The sequence below is a fragment of the Mobula hypostoma genome, chromosome 29 (assembly GCF_963921235.1).
Source record: "Mobula hypostoma chromosome 29, sMobHyp1.1, whole genome shotgun sequence".
NCBI lineage: Eukaryota > Metazoa > Chordata > Chondrichthyes > Myliobatiformes > Myliobatidae > Mobula > Mobula hypostoma.
The window spans coordinates 6,659,073-6,678,650 of record NC_086125.1 but is presented as its reverse complement, the minus strand read 5'-3'; the positions used below and the strand labels follow the sequence as shown (position 1 = coordinate 6,678,650).

Genomic DNA, 19,578 nt, shown 5'->3' with positions numbered 1-19,578 from the left:
CCTCTCTAATCGCTTTCTCCTGGCGCGATGACCTCATTCCATTCTGGGTCCCTTTGAAAGTCTCAGAGAAATCTACGAGTCAAAAGCTACCAACCTTCAATCAGAATCATCAAACCAAGGTAGATAGGTAGAGATTTCAGAAACTGGGAGGAGGTGCTCATGAGAGCATTTTTTATCCTCGAGCAGAAGCCTTCTTGAAGATTTTGATACAAACTGGATCACCATAAACCTGAGTGAAATTTAACCCTTGTTATCTATTTATTGGTTGCTTATTTGAGATACAGCAGAGTGTTGTCCTTTCTAGCTCTTTGAGCTGTGCTGCCCCGATTTAACTGTAGCCCACTCACAGGACAATTTACAGTGACCAATTAACCTATCAACCGGTACATCTTTGGACTGTGGGAGGAAACTGGAGCACCCGGAGGAAACCCACGCGGTCATGGGGAGAACGTACAAACTCCTTACAGGCAGCAGTGGGAATTGAACCCAGGTCACCTGTAAAGTGTTGTGCTAACTGTCCTTAAACGTGGAAAGCAAGCTTTGGACCTGTGTATGAGCACAGAGAAGCATTTCACCAAAACTTCAACTGGACCTTACAAATCTCTTGTTTTTGTCAATGAGTTATTCTCAGGTAGAAAACTCATGGGAATGACATCACACATAAAAGTTGCTGGTGAACGCAGCAGGCCAGGCAGCATCTCTAGGAAGAGGTACAGTTGACGTTTCGGGCTGAGACCCTTCGTCAGGACTAACTGAAGGAATAGCTAGAAAGAGATTTGAAAGTGGGAGGGGGAGGGGGAGATCCGAAATGATAGGAGAAGACAGGAGGGGGAGGGATGGAGGCAAGAGCTGGACAGGTGATTGGCAAAAGGGATATGAGAGGATCATGGGACAGGAGGCCCAGGGAGAAGGAAAAGGGGGAGGGGGGAAGCCCAGAGGATGGGCAAGGGGTATAGTGAGAGTGACAGAGGGAGAAAAAGGAGAGAGAGAAAAAGAATGTGTGTATATAAATAAATAAATAACGGATGGGGTACGAGGGGAAGGTGGAGCATTAGCGGAAGTTTGAGAAGTCAATGTTCATGCCATCAGGTTGGAGGCTACCCAGACGGAATATAAGGTGTTGTTCCCCCTCCCCCAGCTGCCTACTTCCTCCCTCTTGGTTCCACCTCCTTCTACTATCTATTGTGTTTTCCCCTATTCTCTCTTCACCTTTCCTGCCTATCACCTCCCTACCTCCCTTCCCCCACTCCTTTATCTTTCCCCTTACTGGTTTTTCACCTGGAACCTACCAGCCTTCTCCTTCCCACCCTCCTCCCACCTTCTTTATAGGGCCTCTGCCCCTTCCCCCTGCAGTACTGACGATCTTTTCCACTGATGCTACCCGACCTGCTGAGTTCCTTCAGCGTGTTGTGAGTGTTGCTTTGACCCCAGCATCTGCAGATTATTTTGCATTTAAGGTGTTGTTCCTCCAACCTGAGTGTGGCTTCATCTTTACAGTAGAGGAGACCGTGGATAGACATATCAGAATGGGAATGGGACGTGGAATTAAAATGTGTGGCCACTGGGAGATCCTGCTTTCTCTGGCGGACAGAGCCTAGGTGTTCAGTGAAACGATCTCCCAGTCTGCATCGGGTCTCACCAATATATAGAAGGCCACGTCAGGAGCACCAGATGCAGTATATCACCCCAGCTGACTCACAGGTGAAGTGTCGCCTCACCTGGAAGGACTGTCTGGGGCCCTGAATGGTGGTAAGGGAGGAAGTGTAAGGGAATATGTAGCACTTGTTCTGCTTACAAGGATAAGTGCCAGGAGGGAGATCGGTGGGGAGGGATGGGGGGGACAAATGGACAAGAGAGTCGCGTAGGGAGCGATCCCTGCGGAAAGCGGGGGGGGGGGGGAGGGAAAGATGTGCTTAGTGGTGGGATCCCGCTGGAGGTGGCAGAAATTATGGAGAATAATATGTTGGACCCGGAGGCTGGTTTGGGGTGGTAGGTGAGGACAAGGGGAACCCTATTCCTAGTGGGGTGGCGGGAGGATGGGGTGAAAGCAGATGTGCGTGAAATGGGGGAACACGAGGAATTCTGCAGATGCTGGAAATTCAAGCAACACACATCAAAGTTGCTGGTGAACGCAGCAGGCCAGGCAGCATCTCTAGGAAGAGGTACAGTCGACGTTTCGGGCCGAGACCCTTCGTCAGGACTAACTTAAGGAAGAGGTAGTAAGAGATTTGAACGTGGGAGGGGGAGGGGGAGATCCAAAATTATAGGAGAAGACAGGAGGGGGAGGGATGGAGCCAAGAGCTGGACAGGTGATTGGCAAAAGGGATATGAGAGGATCATGGGACGGGAGGCCCAGGGAGAAGGAGAAGGTGACAGGGGAAAAAACCCAGAAGATGGGCAAGGGGTATAGTCAGAGGGACAGAGGGAGAAAAAGGAGAGAGAGAGAAAGAATGTGTGTATATAAATAAATAACGGATGGGGTACGAGGGGGAGGTGGGCATTAGCGGAAGTTTGAGAAGTCGGTGTTCATGCCATCAGGTTGGAGGCTACCCAGACGGAACATAAGGTGTTGTTCCTCCAACCTGCGTGTGGCTTCATCTTTACAGTAGAGGAGGCCATGGATAGACATATCAGAATGGGAATGGGATGTGGAATTAAAATGTGTGGGGGAGATGCGTTTGAGAGCAGAGTTGACGGTGGAGGAAGGGAAGCCCCTTTCTTTAAAAAAGGAGGACATCTCCTTCGTCCTGGAATGAAAAGCCTCATCCTGAGAGCAGATGCGGCGGAGACGGAGGAACAGGGTGAGAAGAGGAATAGTCCAGATAGCTGTGAGAGTCAGTAGGCTTATAGTAGACATCAATAGATAAGCTTTCTCCAGAGATAGAGACAGAAGGATCTAGAAAGGGGAGGGAGGTGTCGGAAATGGACCAGGTAAACTTGAGGGCAGGATGAAAGTTGGAGGCAAAGTTAATGAAGTCAACGAGCTCAGCATGCGTGCAGGAAGCAGCGCCAATGCAGTTGTCGATGTAGAGAAGGAAAAGTGGGGGACAGATACCAGAATAGGTTTGGAACATAGGTTGTTCCACAAAGCCAACAAAAAGGCAGGCATAGCTGGGACCCATATGGGTGCCCATGGCTACACCTTTAGTTTGGAGGAAGTGGGAGAAGCCAAAGGAGAAATTATTAAGAGTAAGGACTAATTCCGCTAGACGGAGCAGAGTGGTGGTAGAGGGGAACTGATTAGGTCTGGAATCCAAAAAGAAGCAGAGAGCTTTGAGACCTTCCTGATGGGGGATGGAAGTATATAGGGACTGGACATCCATGGTGAAAATAAAGCGGTGAGGGCAAGGGAACTTAAAATCATCGAAAAGTTTAACAGCGTGAGAAGTGTCACGAACATAGGTAGGAAGGGATTGAGCAAGGGGGGATAAAACCATGTCGAGGTATGCAGAAACGAGTTTGGTGGGGCAGGAGGAAGCTGAGACAATAGGTCTGCCAGGACAGGCAGGTTTGTGGATCTTGGGTAGGGGGTAGAAACGGGAAGTGCGAGGTGTGGGAACTATAAGGTTGGTAGCAGTGGATGGGAGATCCCCTGAGCGGATAAAGTCGGTGATGGTGTGGGAGACAATGGCCTGGTGCTCCTTAGTGGGGTCACGATCGAGGGGTAAATAAGAGGAGGTATCCGCGAGTTGTCGCTGTGCCTCGGCAAGGTAGAGGTCAGTACGCCAGACTACAACAGCACCCCACCTTATCCGCGGGTTTAGTAATAAGGTTAGGATTAGTGCGGAGGGAATGGAGAGCAGAGCGTTCCAAAGGAGTGAGGTTGGATTGGGAACAAGGTGCGGTGAAGTCGAGACGGTTGATGTCCCGTCGGCAGTTAGCAATAAAGAGATCCAGAGCAGGCAGAAGACCAGAGTGGGGTGTCCATGAAGAGGAGGAGGGTTGAAGACGGGAGAAGGGGTCATCAGTGGGGGTGGGAGAGTCCTTGCCGAAGAAGTAGGCTCGGAGACGGAGACGGCGGAAGAAGAGTTCCGCATCATGGCAAACACGGAACTCGCTGAGGTGTGGGAGAAGGGGACCAAAGATGAGGCCCTTACTGAGGACAGAGTGCTCTGCCTCAGAGAGTGGAAGGTTGGAGGGGATGGTAAAGACCCGGCACGGATGAGAGCTGGGATCAGAGGGGGGAGGGGGATGGAGGCTGGTGGTTTCAGTGGAGAGGGGAGGGTTGGGGTGAGAGGAAGAAGGAGCCTCCGAGGGCCCAGGAGTAGCTGATGGAATGGGAGCAGGATCTTCCAGTGGCCACACATTCTAATTCCACGTCCCATTCCCATTCTGATATGTCTATCCACAGCCTCCTCTACTTTAAAGATGAAGCCACACTCAGGTTGGAGGAACAACACCTTATATTCCGTCTGGGTAGCCTCCAACCTGATGGCATGAACACTGACTTCTCAAACTTCCGCTATTGCTCCACCTCCCCCTCGTACCCCATCCCTTATTTATTTATTTATATACACACATTCTTTTTCTCTCTCTCCTTTTTCTCCCTCTGTCCCTCTCACTATACCCCTTGCCCATCCTCTGGGCTTCCCCTCCCCCCTTTCTTTCTCCCTGGACCTCCTGTCCCATGATCCTCTCATATCCCTTTTGCCAATCACCTGTCCAGCTCTTGGCTCCATCCCTCCCCCTCCTGTCTTCTCCTATCATTTTGGATCTCCCCCTCCCCCTCCCACTTTCAAATCTCTTACTACCTCTTCCTTCAGTTAGTCCTGACGAAGGGTCTCGGCCCGAAACGTTGACTGTACCTCTTCCTAGAGACGCTGCCTGGCCTGCTGCGTTCACCAGCAACTTTCATGTGAGTTGCTTGAAATTCCAGCATCTGCAGATTTCCTTGTGTTTGCGGAATGACACCAGCTCATGTTTACCTCACCGCATCCTCACCGCGAGGACCTACAGCACCGGGGGTTACTGTTATTACATAATGTACAATAGCTCACCTTCTTGGGGCAGCTAAAGATGGGTAGTAAATGTTACGGAATCACAGAGTAATATAACATTGAAACAGGCCCTTCAGCCCATCTGGTCCATGCAAACACAGTATCCTCCCTGCTAGTCCCTGTTGCCCATGTTTGATCCAAGCTCTTCCTCTCTACGTACCCATCCTAATGCCTCTTAAATGGTCAACGGGTCAACAGCAGATGACATCTCTCTGGCCCTACATTCCTCCTTAGAACACCTGGAGAATAAAGACGCATATGTAAGGCTCCTTTTCATTGACTAGAGCTCTGCCTCTAAAATAAACTGATTCCTAAGCTCCAGAACCTGGGCCTTAGCACTCAGATCTGCACCTGGATCTTCAACTTCCTCACAGACAGGACCCAGGCTGTTAAAATAGGGGACAAGCTCTCTTCTACAATCACTCTGAGCACCGGTGCCCCACAAGGCTGTGTACTCAGCCCCTGCTGTACTCACTGTACACCCATGATTGTGTAGCCAAGTTTCCATCAAACTCAATATACAAGTTTGCTGATGACAACAATTGTAGGCTGTATCTCGGGTAATGATGAGTTCGAGTACAGAGAGGAAATTAAGAACCTGGTGGCATGGTGCGAAGACAATAACCTATCCCTCAACGTCAGCAAGACGAAGGAATTGGTTGTTGACTTCAGAAGGAGTAGCGGACCGCACAACCCAATTTACATCGGTGGTGCGCAAGTGTAACAGGTCAAGAGCTTTAAGTTCCTCGGGGGTCAATATCACAAATGACCTGACTTGGTCCAACCAAGCAGAGTTCACTGCCAAGAAGGCCCACGAGTGCCTTTACTTCCTGAGAAAACTAAAGAAATTTGGTCTGTCTCCTAAAACCCTCACTGATTTTTATAGCTGCACCGTAGAAAGCATTCTTCTAGGGTGCATCACAACCTGGTATGGAAGTTGTCCTGTCCAAGACCGGAAGAAGCTGCAGAAGATCGTGAACACAGCCGAGCACATCACACAAACCAATCTTCCGTCCGTGGACTCACTTTACACCGCACGCTGTTGGAGCAGTGCTGCCAGGATAATCAGGGACACGATCCACCCAGCCAACACACTTTTCGTCCCTCTTCCCTCCGGGAGAAGGCTCAGGAGCTTGAAAACTCGTACGGCCAGATTTGGGAACAGCTTCTTTCCAACTGTGATCAGACTGCTGAACGGATCCTGACCCGGATCTGGGCCGTACCCTCCAAATATCCGGACCTGCCTCTCGGTTTTTTTGCACTACCTTACTTCCCATTTTTCTATTTTCTATTTATGATTTATAATTTAAATTTTTAATATTTACTATCGATTTGTTAACCAGGGAGCGGGAAGCGCAGAATCAAATATCGCTATGATGATTGTACGCTCTAGTATCAATTGTTTGGCGACAATAAAGTATAAATGTAGTCGTTGTGACCACTTCTTCTGGCAGTTCATTCTAGGCATTCACTGCCCTTAGTGTAAAGAAGTTACCTCTCGGGTCTCTTTAAAATCTGCCCCCTTATGATTCTGTGCCTGCTACAACCCTGGGGATAAAACTATGGCCGTCCACTTTGTCCATACCTCTCATGATTTTATAAACATCTATGAGGTTTCCCCTCGTTCTTTTGCACTCCAGGGAATAAACATCCAGTGTGGTTGATCTCTCCGGATAACTCAGGCCCTCTGGTCTAACTAGCGTCTTCTTGAATTTCTTCTGCACCTTCCCAGTCTGACAATCCCTTTCCTATCACAGGGTTACCAAAACTGTGCACAACGATCCAAAGCTGAACTTGTCAGCATTCCTGCATTCCCTAAATGAACCTTTTTAACAAAACCCTCCTGTTCCTATACTCCCTTTAATTCCAAAAGCCATTAAGCTGCTGATTTCTCTTGGGTATTGGTGCCCTGATTTAGATTTTACTCTGCCAGGCAGCAATAGGACTCAGCGAAGTTCTGAGATACCGGGGTCAGTGTGAACCATTATCTGGAGCTGGAAGGGGCCCCGGGGTCCTCCCTTCCCGGAGGAACTCTCCCTGCCAGCGCTGCGCTCAGACTCCACCTGCTCCGCAGATGCCGTGGTTCTGCATGGAAGATTTTACCCTTTCATCCTTGGTGTTTTGATTGGAAAGGCTGATTACTGGTGGCAGTGTAAGAGATTTATTTTGCTTCAGAGCGGAGGTAGGGCCCCAGGGTTGTTTTTTTTTGTTTTGCCGCAATTCCAGCGTTACCTTTTACTTCGTCACAAATCTGCACCGTTTCATTGCTCTTGCAATTCCCCATTCCACCCGTCTAGCTTGTATTCGGGCCCTCGAGGTCCTTCCTGTACACGATGAGTACGAGCTCCCCTGTAGCGCACTGCTGCCTTGCCTTTTATTTCCCTTCTTGTTTCTTTACTGGTCACCCTGCCATTGTGACTTAACAGTGGCAGTCCTGGGCATCACACCTACACAGGCTGGACCGCATCCAAGCCACTGTGTCATTGAGGAAAGGTGGGTGAGAGGGCAGGCAAAGACCGCATATGTCTCACACTCTCGGGGTTGGACAGTATGGCAGAGTAGTCGATGTTACACCATCTAATGGAAACTGATGTTACCCATTTTCCTCTCCTGTCTCTGGAGATACTTCAACCATTGCTTCTTTGGGCTGTAGTGCTGAAGATCTAGGCTCTGGACTCAGCAATGTTCTACCAAGAGCAACATGGCCACTCAATAATTGCCCAGTAATGCCCTGGTCACGGAGAACAGGGCAAATCCGATCTGGCTGATTGCTCAACTCTCCACCATCAGCTGTGGAACGTCTCATTTGGTGGACTTACCAATACCCAGCTCGTGAATTCTCAGCTTCAGCCTGAGTTATAACATGAAGCAAGGAGCTGAGCTTGGTATCCCCTGACGTTTGGATGGCTGGTCTCGAGGAGGGCTGGTGAAGCTGAAGAGAGTGGGAATGAAGAGGAAAGGCCTTCACCCGCAGGCCAGGCCACGCACAGAGGAGTCAACGCTGGATGCTGGAAGTCAGTTCTTCTCATCCTGAGCCATCACTGCAGAAGCTTGTCAGGGTGGTTTCCCTGGCCCGGTCACCATCCATTGTGTTTTTAATGTCCATTCCTTTATTGTAAGTTCACAGATGAGTATGATGTATGATTTTCAACTCATGAGTCCTCAGCAAATAGAGAAACCCATGCAATGAGAATTAGATGATTTTAGAACATAGAAGAAAGAGTACAGGCCCTTCAGCGCACAATATTGTACTGGGCTTTTATCCTGCTCCACAATCAATCTAACGCTTCACTCGTACATGCCCCATAACTCTCAATTTTTCTTTCATCCATGTGCCTATCTAAGAGTACATTAAATATCCCTAATGTTCCAGGCAGCTGTGGAGGCCAAATCTTGATGTATATTTAAGGCAGAGGTTGATAGGTTCTTGATTGGTCAGGGCATGAAGGGATACAGGGAGAAGGTAGGAGAATGGAGCTGAAAGGAAAATTAGATTGGCCATGCTAAAATGGCAGAGCAGACTTGAAGGGCCAAATGGCCTAATTCTGCTCCTCTATTTTATAGTCTGGTCTAAGTGGCAGTTCAATGTGTCTTTGCTTGTCTGGATGCGCTAAACAGTCTAGTTCGACTCCAACGTCTTATGGTCTTAGATGTCTGAGGATCCAGAATTAGGAAATGCTGTCGACGTACCTCTAGTGTCAGATGTGGCATGGTTAATGGATTTTACACATTGCAGCCACAAAGCTGGAGGGACTGACCACTTGCAGTGGTGAATCAAGCAGCCTGCTTTGTCCTGGTTGTGTCAGATTTCTGGGCTGTACTCACCGTGCCCTGTGGATGGTGCAATTGTCTCCGTGAGTCACTCACTGCAGGATACCTACCCAGCCTCTGACTCCTCTTAGCAATCATGGCATTTATTTAGTCCGTGCAATTACACTTCTGGCCTGCGGTGACCACAGACAAAGGAGCTATTGACAATGGAGATGCCGTTGACTGCAAGAGCAGGTGATTAGTTTCTCCCTTTTCGGTCATTTCCTGCCTCTTACCAGAGGCAAATATCACTTGCCTCTGACCAGCCTCTGCATGGAAGCTTTAGAGAGGGTGCAGTGGAGATCTATGAGATCTATGAGGACGCGACGTGAATTATCTATATACTACTAAAACTCTCCTGCTCTCTCCAGATATCCCACCCTGCAAAAACTCATTTCGGGGTGGTAGCACCACCGTTTCAGGGAGGTAGCACCTCCGCCCCCCGTAACCCCATATTCCTCTCTCCTCCACCCCCGTCGACCTCCAAGGGTGTATGTAATACTTTGTTTAGTGATTTTGTCTAATCTGTAAGCCAAATTGGGTATATACAGCAAATGTGACATTAAAATATGTACTTATATTATATTATCATGTTTATTCTATTACAACTTTAAGCAAGTCTACAGGGAGTTTGGCCCCATCACGTAGGACATCAATAGCATAGCTCCTTGGCAGCTAGCCAGCGAGTTTAAATTAGGGTCCCCAACCTTTTTTGCACCGCGCACCAGTTTAATATTGACAATGTTCTTGCGGACCGGGGGGAGGGGGAAGCGGTGGGTGTTAAACGCGACCAGAATATAGGTGATAAGTCAACTATAAGTCACTTGTAAGTGGCTCATATACTCAATTTAGTTTCTAAAGGGGTTTATCAAACAAATTTAATATTAAACACACAGCGCATATTTTCCTCGCATGAATGTAGTAATAAGTCAATTATAACAGTGGTCCCAAACCTCCGGGCCGCGAAGAATGCAGCGGTGAAGCGGTAGCCAGAACGCACCCAGCACACCTTTCAGAAAAAAGCCGAAATAAACAAGCTAATTGATTAGGTGCTGCCCGGCACGTAAATGTTGGCCCAGATCAGAGACGACGCAATCGGCAATCACCTCTGATCTGGGCCGACATTTACGTGCCGGGCTTAATTAGCTTGTTTATTTCAGCTTTTTTCTTAAAGATGTGCTGGATGTGTTCCGGCAACCGCTGTATTCTTTACGACCTGGAGGCTGGGAACCACTGAATTATAAGTTATTTACAAGTCAGTAGCATCATAACATTTTACGTAATGTTTGGATATTAAACACACACATATTTTCGTCGTATGAACATATAAAATCATTGCAACACACGAATATTGCTGAATCAGTGGGAGCCCTGGGCTTGTTTTCCTGCAACAAGACAGTCCTATCGAGGGGTGATGGGAGACAGCGATACTCAAAGGGGGTTCCTTATGTCCAGTCTATTCTGCAATTTAGTTTTCGTTGCATTCATCGCAGAAAACTCCGCTTTGTGGAAGTATGTTGGAAATGGAAGCAACGTTTTCAGTGCTTTCGTGGCTATCTCAGGATATTCAGCCTTGACTTTGATCCAGAATGCCGGCAGAGATGCCATGTCAAATATACTTTTCAGCCCGCCGTCATTTGCAAGCTCGAGGAGTTGAGTTGATCTTTTTCCCGTGCTGACATGGATGGTTCACCAGGGACATTCACAAATAGGTTACGGACCCATTCCTTTGCACGTCTTGGGTCACTGATTCAACAGTGCGTGACAGGTAATGAGGAAAGGTGCAGCTGACTCATATCGTTTCATATCGCCAAATCATATTGTTTCCTCGCGGCCCGGTGGTTGGGGACCACTCTTAGCACGAAGAGAGACCAGTCAGGATGCTCGCTCTCCTTCTCCCTCTCCCTCTCAAAAAAATCTATTTCCGGAATATTGTACATAATTTCCGGGCATCAGGGAGCCAGTATCGATATGCGGGAGACTCCCGGAACTTCTGGGAGAGGTGGGATGTCTGTCTCTCTGTCTGTTTATTAGGGTGAAATATATGGATAGCCTAATTATGCCACGTTGAAAGAGAAGGGGGACATTACGGTCAAGAGATGACGCTAAACGTTGTCGGGAAGTGGCAAGGAGAGGGAGAGAACAACAATCGGATGAGGCCAGGGCTGCACCACTCCAGGATCAAAGAGTCAGGACAAAAAAGATGAGAGAAGGCGGGACAGAGGAGGACAGGCATGCATGTCTCCAAAATGACAACAATAGGCACAGACGGAGGAGAGAACAAGAATCGGATCAGGCCAGGGTCGCATGACTCCAAGATCAGAGAGAAAGAATAAGTGATAGAAGAGACGAAGGACGAAAGGGCTGCACGTCTCCAGAATGACAAAAACAAGCAGAGAAGGAGGAGAGAAGAAGAGACAGAGGAGAAAATGAAAGATCAACTCGAGAGTATGCGGCACAGAGTAATTATAACGGGACTTGCTTTCGACGACAATACCTCGACAGAGAAAGAGCAAGGCAAAATGCAGGACTCGCATGCCGTCACATTTCTGCTGATGTTGGTTCGATGACCAGAGTATGCCCTCACTGTCGTGCCTTCCTATTCACTGGAGAAACCGCACATTTCTACTGTATGAAGGGAAAGGTCAGGATAGGCAATTTGCAGCCTCTACCTAATGAACTCCTCAATTTGTACAGCAATGATGAACTTATTGCAAACGAGTTCAGGAAGAACATCAGACAGTACAATTACCTCTTCCAGATGACATCCTTTGGTGCCAAAGAATTCATTCCAACTAGGAATTGATGGAATCCTTCTGTGATTATTCAAGGCCAAATCTATTATTACATCGGACATTTAATTCCAGACTCGACCCAGCAAGCCCAATTCCTTCAAATTTACTTCATGGATATTTAATGTTCATTCTGGTCACACATTTCTCTTGCTATGCGTCTTTCTTCTTTAATAAGCTGAGTTTTTCTTCTTTAATTTCCAAATACAGAGATAGCAATAGCATTCAGGAAAATATAATGTTCATTTCGGTCACATCAGACTACACTATCCTTCTCTCAAAGGGTGTGCCAACCGGTCACCCTGTTGTCTAATATCCTATGAGGATAGGTTCAGCGAGCAATGCCTTTTCTCTTTGGAGCAAAGGAGGATAAAGAGGTGACTTGATGAGGTGTATAAGATTATAAAGATAGAGTGGACAGCCAGTGCCTTTTTAGACCATAAGACCATAAAATATAGGAGCAGGATTAGGCCATTTGATCCATCAACGCTGCTCCACCATTTCATCATGGCTGACTTATCATCCCTCACAACCTCATTCTCCCCGTAACTGTTGCCACCTGATTCATCAAGAACCCATCAATTTGAATATACCCAATGACTTGGCCTCCACAGCCATCGGTGGCAACAAATTCTATAGATCCACCACCTGCTGGCTGAAGAAATCTCAGTCCGAAATGGATGTCCTTCTATTCTGAGGCTGTCCCCTCTGGTCCTAGATCCCCAACACTATGGGAAACATCCTCCCCAAATCCACTCTTTTTAGGCCTTTCAATATTCAATAGGTTTCTTTGACATTCCCCCTCATTTTTCTAAACTCCAGTGAGAATATCCTCGTACATTAAAACCCTCATGCCCCAAGTTAATCTTCATCAACTTCCTCTGGACCCTCTCCAATGCCTGCACATTTTTTTTTAGATGAGGAGCCCAAACTGCTCACAATACTCCAAGTGCGGTCTGCCTTGATATCTGCCCCTACCACCACCCTGGCAAGGCATTCCACGCACTCACCACTCTCTGTGTTTAACAAAAAACGACAACTTTCTGCTGTCATCCTCCCTGCACTTCCCTCCAATCGCCTTAAAATTATGGGCTCTGGTAGTTGGCCTTGCTAGTGGCGCCTTTGTGCAGTCAAAGGAACTCTCCATATCTTCCTTCCAGCTTTCACTTCTGTTGGTTGACCCTTTCTGCCTCAAGATTCACACTGTGTGGGAGCCAAAGCTCAGTGCACAAGCTTTCACTCAGTGTCGTTCTTTTCCCAGAGTCTTAGGTCCTCTCCTGAGCCACCTCATCCCTTGGACTTGTTCTCCTCAACATTAAGTTGCCTGGTTTTCCCCCAAAAATATACTTTATTCAGAAATATTACAAAATAAAGTTATTTACAAAAAAAACATCCGTTGACTCTGAGTCCTTCTTCAATAAATAAAGTTGTTTACAATAAATCATGTGTTGACTCTCAGACCTTATTCAAAAGTTTGCCTGGTGTCCTGAACAATGGTATCTCAGTAGCGTATTCACGTAGAGTTGCCAAGCCCAGCGATGCCTAGAACACTTCCGAATATTGCTGATCTCATCTTGAGTGATGATGTCACAAAGTGCGACACCCCTAATGACTGAGTGTGATAATGATAACGTACAAAGTTTAAGAAACACTGACATCAGAAAGGGAAAGAATATTCTGACATTGCAGTGACAGAGAATACAAAAGAAATACAAGATCCTGAGACTCACCACTCCCCATTGACCCTCAGCCTCACAGGGCCCACACTGTCCCTGAGATTCTCCATTCTCCATCAACCCTCAGCCTCTGGGCCTACACTGTCCCCGAGACTCACCATTCGCCATCGACCCTCAGCCTCTGGGCCTACACTGTCCCCGAGACTCGCCATTCCCCATCAACCCTCAGCCTCTAGGCCTACACTGTCCCCGAGACTCACCATTCGCCATCGACCCTCAGCCTCTGGGCCTACGCTGTCCCTGAGACTTGCCATTCCCCATCAACCCTCAGCGTCTAGGCCTACACTGTCCCTGAGATTCTCCATTCCCCATCAACCCTCAGCCTCTGGGCCTACACTGTCCCCGAGACTCGCCATTCGCCATTGACCCTCAGCCTCACAGGGCCTACACTGTCCCCGAGACTCACCATTCCCCATCAACCCTCAGCCTCTGGGCCTACACTGTCCCCGAGACTCACCACTCCCCTTTGACCCTCAGCCTCACAGGGCCCACACTGTCCCTGAGACTCGCCATTCCCCATTGACCCTCAGCCTCTGGGCTTACACTGTCCCCGAGACTCGCCATTCCCCATTGACCCTCAGCCTCACGGGGCCCACACTGTCCCCGAGACTCACCATGTCCCATCGACCCTCAGCCTCACAGGGCCTACACTGTCCCCGAGACTCACCATTCACCATCGACCCTCAGCCTCTGGGCCCACACTGTCCCGAGACTCACCATTCCCCATCGACCCTCAGCCTCACTGGGCCCATACTGTCCCCAAGACTCGCCATTCCCCAGTGACCCTCAGCCTCACAGGGCCCACACTGTCCCGAGACTCATGGGGCCCACACTGGAGGTCTCCCCTGGACCCCATTGACCTGAGTCGCACTGGGTGCCCAGTACTCATACACACTGTGACATAATGAAAAACAAATTTAAAATGTTTTGGGGGATTGATAACATGAAATAGTCTGAAAGATCTGCCAGTTTGGGACATACCAGAAAGTCAGCAGACTGATGAGAACTTTGGGTGTTTATGACGTGGTGTCATTATGAAATATTCTGCTGGTGATATGTTCGATTGCTTGGGCTGTAAACGAGATTTTAATGCAAAATTAAAATAAACCAATTGGCAATCGGCCCCATAAAAACTAATTTTATACTCTATGTGTAAATTGTTATTCCATAAGCTATTTTAAAATCCATTTAAAAACAATCCTAAAGATGTTTATGTGTTTTCTGTTTCTGCCTTAAGTTATTTTTTTCAGTGTTCTGTTAGAGGCTTATAATATTAAGTTAAAAGATACAATTTATTTCTTGATTGATGGAAATGTTAACTGATTTAAATATTTAATTTGATTAAATATTGAATTGACTGGGTGATAATGATTCTAATTGGACTGACATCAAAAGGCAGCAGGATTTGGGAAAGGGGTTACAGGGAGTGTTGGGCCAGTTGTGTAGTCTTCTGCTGCAAGCCCTTTCAGAAAGTCCTCGTTGTTTGTGAGGCACAGCATCATGGATTCCTGACAGATAATAAATAAAACAAAATGCAAGGACAGAGTACAGGAGATGGGGAGTTCTGTTGAAGTTGTATAAGATGTTGAGGCCTAACTTGGAGTATTGTGTGCAGTTTTGGTCACCTACCTACAGGAGATATGTAAATAAGATTGAAAGAGTACAGAGAAAATTTACAAGGTTTGTTGCCGGGTTTAGAGGACCTGAGTTACAAGGAAAGACTGAATACGTTAGGACTTTATTCCTTGGAATTAAGATTGAGAGGAGATTTGATAGAGGTATACAAAATTATGAGGGGCATAGACAGGATAAATGCAAGCAGGCTTCTTCCATTGAAGTTGGGTGGGACTACAACCTGAGGTCACAGGTTTTCAGGTGAAAGGTGAAAAGTTTAAGGGAAAATGAGGGAAACATCTTCATTCAAGGCTGGTGAGAGTGTGGAACAAGCTGCCAGCACAGTTGGTGAGTGCAAGCTCGATTTCAATGTCTCAGAGAAGTTTGGATAGGTACATGGATAGTAGAGGTATGGAGGGCTATGGTCCGGTGCAGGACAATGGGAGTAGGTGGTTTGGCATGAACTAGATGGGCAGAAGGGTCTGTTTCTGCATTGTACTTTTCTATGACTCTACTCATTGGGACCACTGGCTACAATATTGAGGCTGTAGTGACTGGCAGCTGTCAATCAGCCCATGAAATGACAGCCCTAGGTGAGTTTCAGCATGGTTTAAAAAAAAAACCTGAAGCACAGAAACACAAGGAGCTGGACTCCTGTTTACTGTGGGATCTTAAAAACACTACCTCCAGTGGTGCTACACCACCCCAGAACTGGTGTAACGATTGAGCAGCTATTGTGATTTTACACTTAGATTTTGGAGCAAGATTTAGATGCAATGGAATTTGCTAGGTGTGTCCAGGAAGGATTCCAAACGAGGGGAAAGTACATATTAGATCTGATACTAGGCAATGAATCGGGGCAGGTTACAGATTCTTCACTCAGAGACAGTGACCACAACTCCTTGAGCTTTACCACGAACTTGAAGAGGGATAGGAGCAGACAGTCTGTGAAAATATTTAATTGTGGGAGAGCAAAATATGATGCTATTAGGCAGGAACTTGGGAATGAAAATTAGGAACTGGTGTACTCATGGAAATGCACAAGAAGAATGCGGAGGTCGTTTAGGGAGCACATGCATGAGTTTTCCGCATAGATTTGTCCCGGTGAGGTAGAGTGAAGGAAATGTGATTGACAAGAGATGTGGAACGTCTCGTCAAAAGGAAGAAAGAAGCATTTGAAAGGCTTAGGAAGCAAGAGTCAGACAGGGCTCGGGAGAGTTACAAGGCAGTCAGGAGGGAGTTTAAGAAGGGTCTTTGGAGAGCTAGAGGGGACATGAGAAGGGCCTTGGAGACTAGGTTTCACTGGGAATTGATCTACTATGGGAACCCCAAGGCATCCTACATGGACGTGAAGAACAGGAGGATGAATAGAGTGAGAGCTGGGCTAATCAGTGGTAAATAAAAATACATGGCTGGAGTTGGAGGAACTAGGAGGTTCTTAATGAATACTTTGCCTCAGTACTCACCAGTGAGAGGGGCCTTGATGAATGTAAGGCCAGTGTAGAAAAAGCTAATGTGCTGGAACACGTCAATGTTATGAAAGAGGATGTGCCAGACCTTCTGAAAAACATTAGGATAGGTAAGTCCCTAGGGCTGGATGGGATATACTGTACCCCAGGTTAATTTGGGAGTGAGGGAGGCAATTTCTGTGCCTTTGGCAATGATCCGTGTGTCCTCACTGACCACGGGAGTAGTACTAGATGACTGGCGAGTAGCAAGTGTTATTCCTTTGTTCAAGAAAGGATAACGCTGGGAATTATAGACCAGTGAGTCTTACATAAAATCTACGCTTGGTTTGACGCCGGTGAGTGAGTGTGAGAATTGGAGCAATGGTGACTGCTGGTTCTGGGGAGAAACTCCTGCACACTCTTTTAAGTAGCTCTGTAGCAGGGTTTCCCAACCTGTGGTTCACAGACCCCTCGGTTAATGGTAGGGGTCCTTGGCATTAAAATGGTTGGGAACCCCCGATCTAGAGGATCTGAGATATAAAACTAGCACCGTTTTAATCCCTCACATACAACACCTCCACCGGTATAGCACTCACTCTGTACTGCTTTGAAGTGTTAAGACCACGCCAAAGTGAGTACAGGATGAGAGGTCAGCTCTCAGTTGTTTCTGCTGGACGTATGTGTACCAGTGTCAGTGACCTCACTGGTGTGTGTGTGTGTGTGTGTGCGTGCGTGTGTGTGTTGGGGGGTGCGGGGAGCAGATCTCCCTCTCTACAAACGACGGTGGTCTCCTTGGATGCGGGAAGGAGAAGAAGGTAAGAAGGTGGATCGAGCTCACCGTGCTTTTCTTTTTCCAGAGGGTGGTGAATCTCCGGAATTCTCTAACCTGGTGGGCTGTGGAGGCTGGGTCACTGAGGGCATTCAGGGGAGAGGTGGACATTTTTTGCAACACACAAAAGATGCTGGAGGAACTCGGCAAGTCAGGCAACATCTATGGAGAGGAATGAAAAGTTTACTTTTCAGGCCAGTGAGACCTTTCCTGATGAAGGGATCTCAGCCAGAAACGTCGACTGTTTATTCCTTTCCATAGATGCTGCCTGACCTCCTGAGTTCCTCCAGCATTTTGGGCGCGTTTTTCTGGATTTCCAACATCTGCAGAATCATATGGAATGGGCACAAAAAAAGAAGGGACACCGGGTCTGGAGCTGATCAGCCGTGGTGGTACAGGTCTGATGGACTGAGTGGCCTACTCCTGCCCCTGCTCTCTTGCCAATATGATGGGTTTAACACATTATGGCAATTAATCCCATGTTGTTAAGTATGCCCCAGACTTGTAAAGCCCAGCCATACTGACCTCACACCTCAGTGATCCAGAGGCAGACCTGCCTATGGATCACTGTTCAATTTTACGAGGATTCCCACTATGGCGGTCAGGAAGCACAAGGTAAGTTTGATTATTTATTTTATTTTAATGTTTTAATTACCTGTTGTAGCCTTATTTTTGTAAAAGTTGGATACTTAAAAATATTATTTATCACGGTTTAATACTGAGCAGGTGTACCAGGTAAAGTTGGCACTGTGTGGTACATCCAAAGAGAACATTTGAGGTGTACACGGAGAGGACCCTCTCCGTTGTACAGAGTTTAATTCTCCTGGCCTTTCTGCTTCTTAATAACCAAGCACACAAGCCGAATGCAGTTTTGTAATCCCAGCTTCCGGCCTGCAGCCTCTGAGTTAGTGCCAGGCTTCGGAACAACAGGGACCTCTCGCATCCCGTCTCACAGATTATGTGTTGAACTCGGCTCACACTGAGCTAACGTTAGGGTTCATACAAGACGCGGTCAGCAGCGGAGAGACACAAAAGGGTAGAATATTTGATTTGAGGAGGACACCCGCTGTTGCCCTTTCATCCAAAAGCTGAAGCCCTTTTTATATGCCCTTTGACGTCATCTCTCAGATTCTTGGCCACATACTGGGTCCAAACCTTTACTGTTCTGAACTGGGATGCGGGAGATGCACTGAGAGGGTCTTGCCAGCGGCAGGTCTTTTGTCGTTGCTGAAGGCCAAGATTTATTAAAAGAGCAAAATGTTTTGCCGCTGATGATCCCCAAAGGCATCTCAACGAGTTTTACAGACTATCAATTACACTTGGAGGATTAGCCCGCTGTTGTTTCGTTGGGAAACGGCTGCTTTGGTGAACAGCAGGATCCCATGGGCAGCACTGAGGAAATGATGAGTGGTCCTAGTTGTGGGAGTTGTCTATTTAATATTTCAGTAATATTTGAATAATCTTGTACGTATGTTGTTTGATTAAGCATTCTTGTTCATTTAAATAATTCATTATTTTGGTTCAAAGGAGGTTCACGAAAACGATTCCTGGATTGAAAGGCTTGTCATATGAAGAGTGTTTGATAGCTCTGGGCCTCTGCTCACTGGAATTCAGAAGAATGAGGGTTGACCTCATTGAAACCCATCGAATGCTGAAATGTTCGATGGAGTGGATGTGGAGAGGATGTTTCCTGTGGTGAGGGAGTCTAAGACCAGCGAGCACCCCCTCAGACTTAGAGGGGCGTCCTTTTAGAATGGAGATGAGGAGGGATTTCTTTAGCCAGAGAGTGGGGAATCTGTGGAATTTGTTGCCAGGGATGACGATGGAGGCCAAGTCATTGGGTATATTTAAGGCAGAGTTTGATAGATTCTTGATTGGTCAGGGCATGAAGCGATACAGGAAGAAGGCAGGAGGATGAGGCTGAGAGGGAGAATGAATCAGCTATAACAAAATGGTGGAGCAGACTCGACGTGCCCAATGGCCTAATTCTGCTCCTATACCTCATGGGCTTTTGGTCTTATTATGGATTATATGTAAAAATGTGAATTGCATACATTATTACACTACCACATGATATGTGCACACCTCACTTAAAGTAAGCACAAAGTTAGACTTACATTTCAGACTCCCATATCTTCCTTTGGATTAGTTTAATCTTTTGAAGTTACAAACATAACAGTAGGATATGAGCTTCCATTACTCAGGAGGAACTCTCCAGCTGATTAGCAGTGTAGTGCTCTGATATTCTTGCCGTGCGCAGATTGAATGTGCGCCTCGATGCCAGAGTTCAGTCTGATGGTTTATCAGACAATTGGCACCTCTGACCGTGCCACACTCCCTCAGTACTGCCTG

General features: G+C 47.3%; 1 protein-coding gene across 2 annotated transcripts in view; it reads right to left on the bottom strand.

Moving 5' to 3' along the window:
• The window catches only part of LOC134339422 (adenylate kinase isoenzyme 5-like), a 136,415-nt gene that overhangs the window by 33,038 nt on the left and 83,799 nt on the right, over positions 1–19,578 (bottom strand). The gene's annotated exons all lie outside the window — the stretch shown is intronic.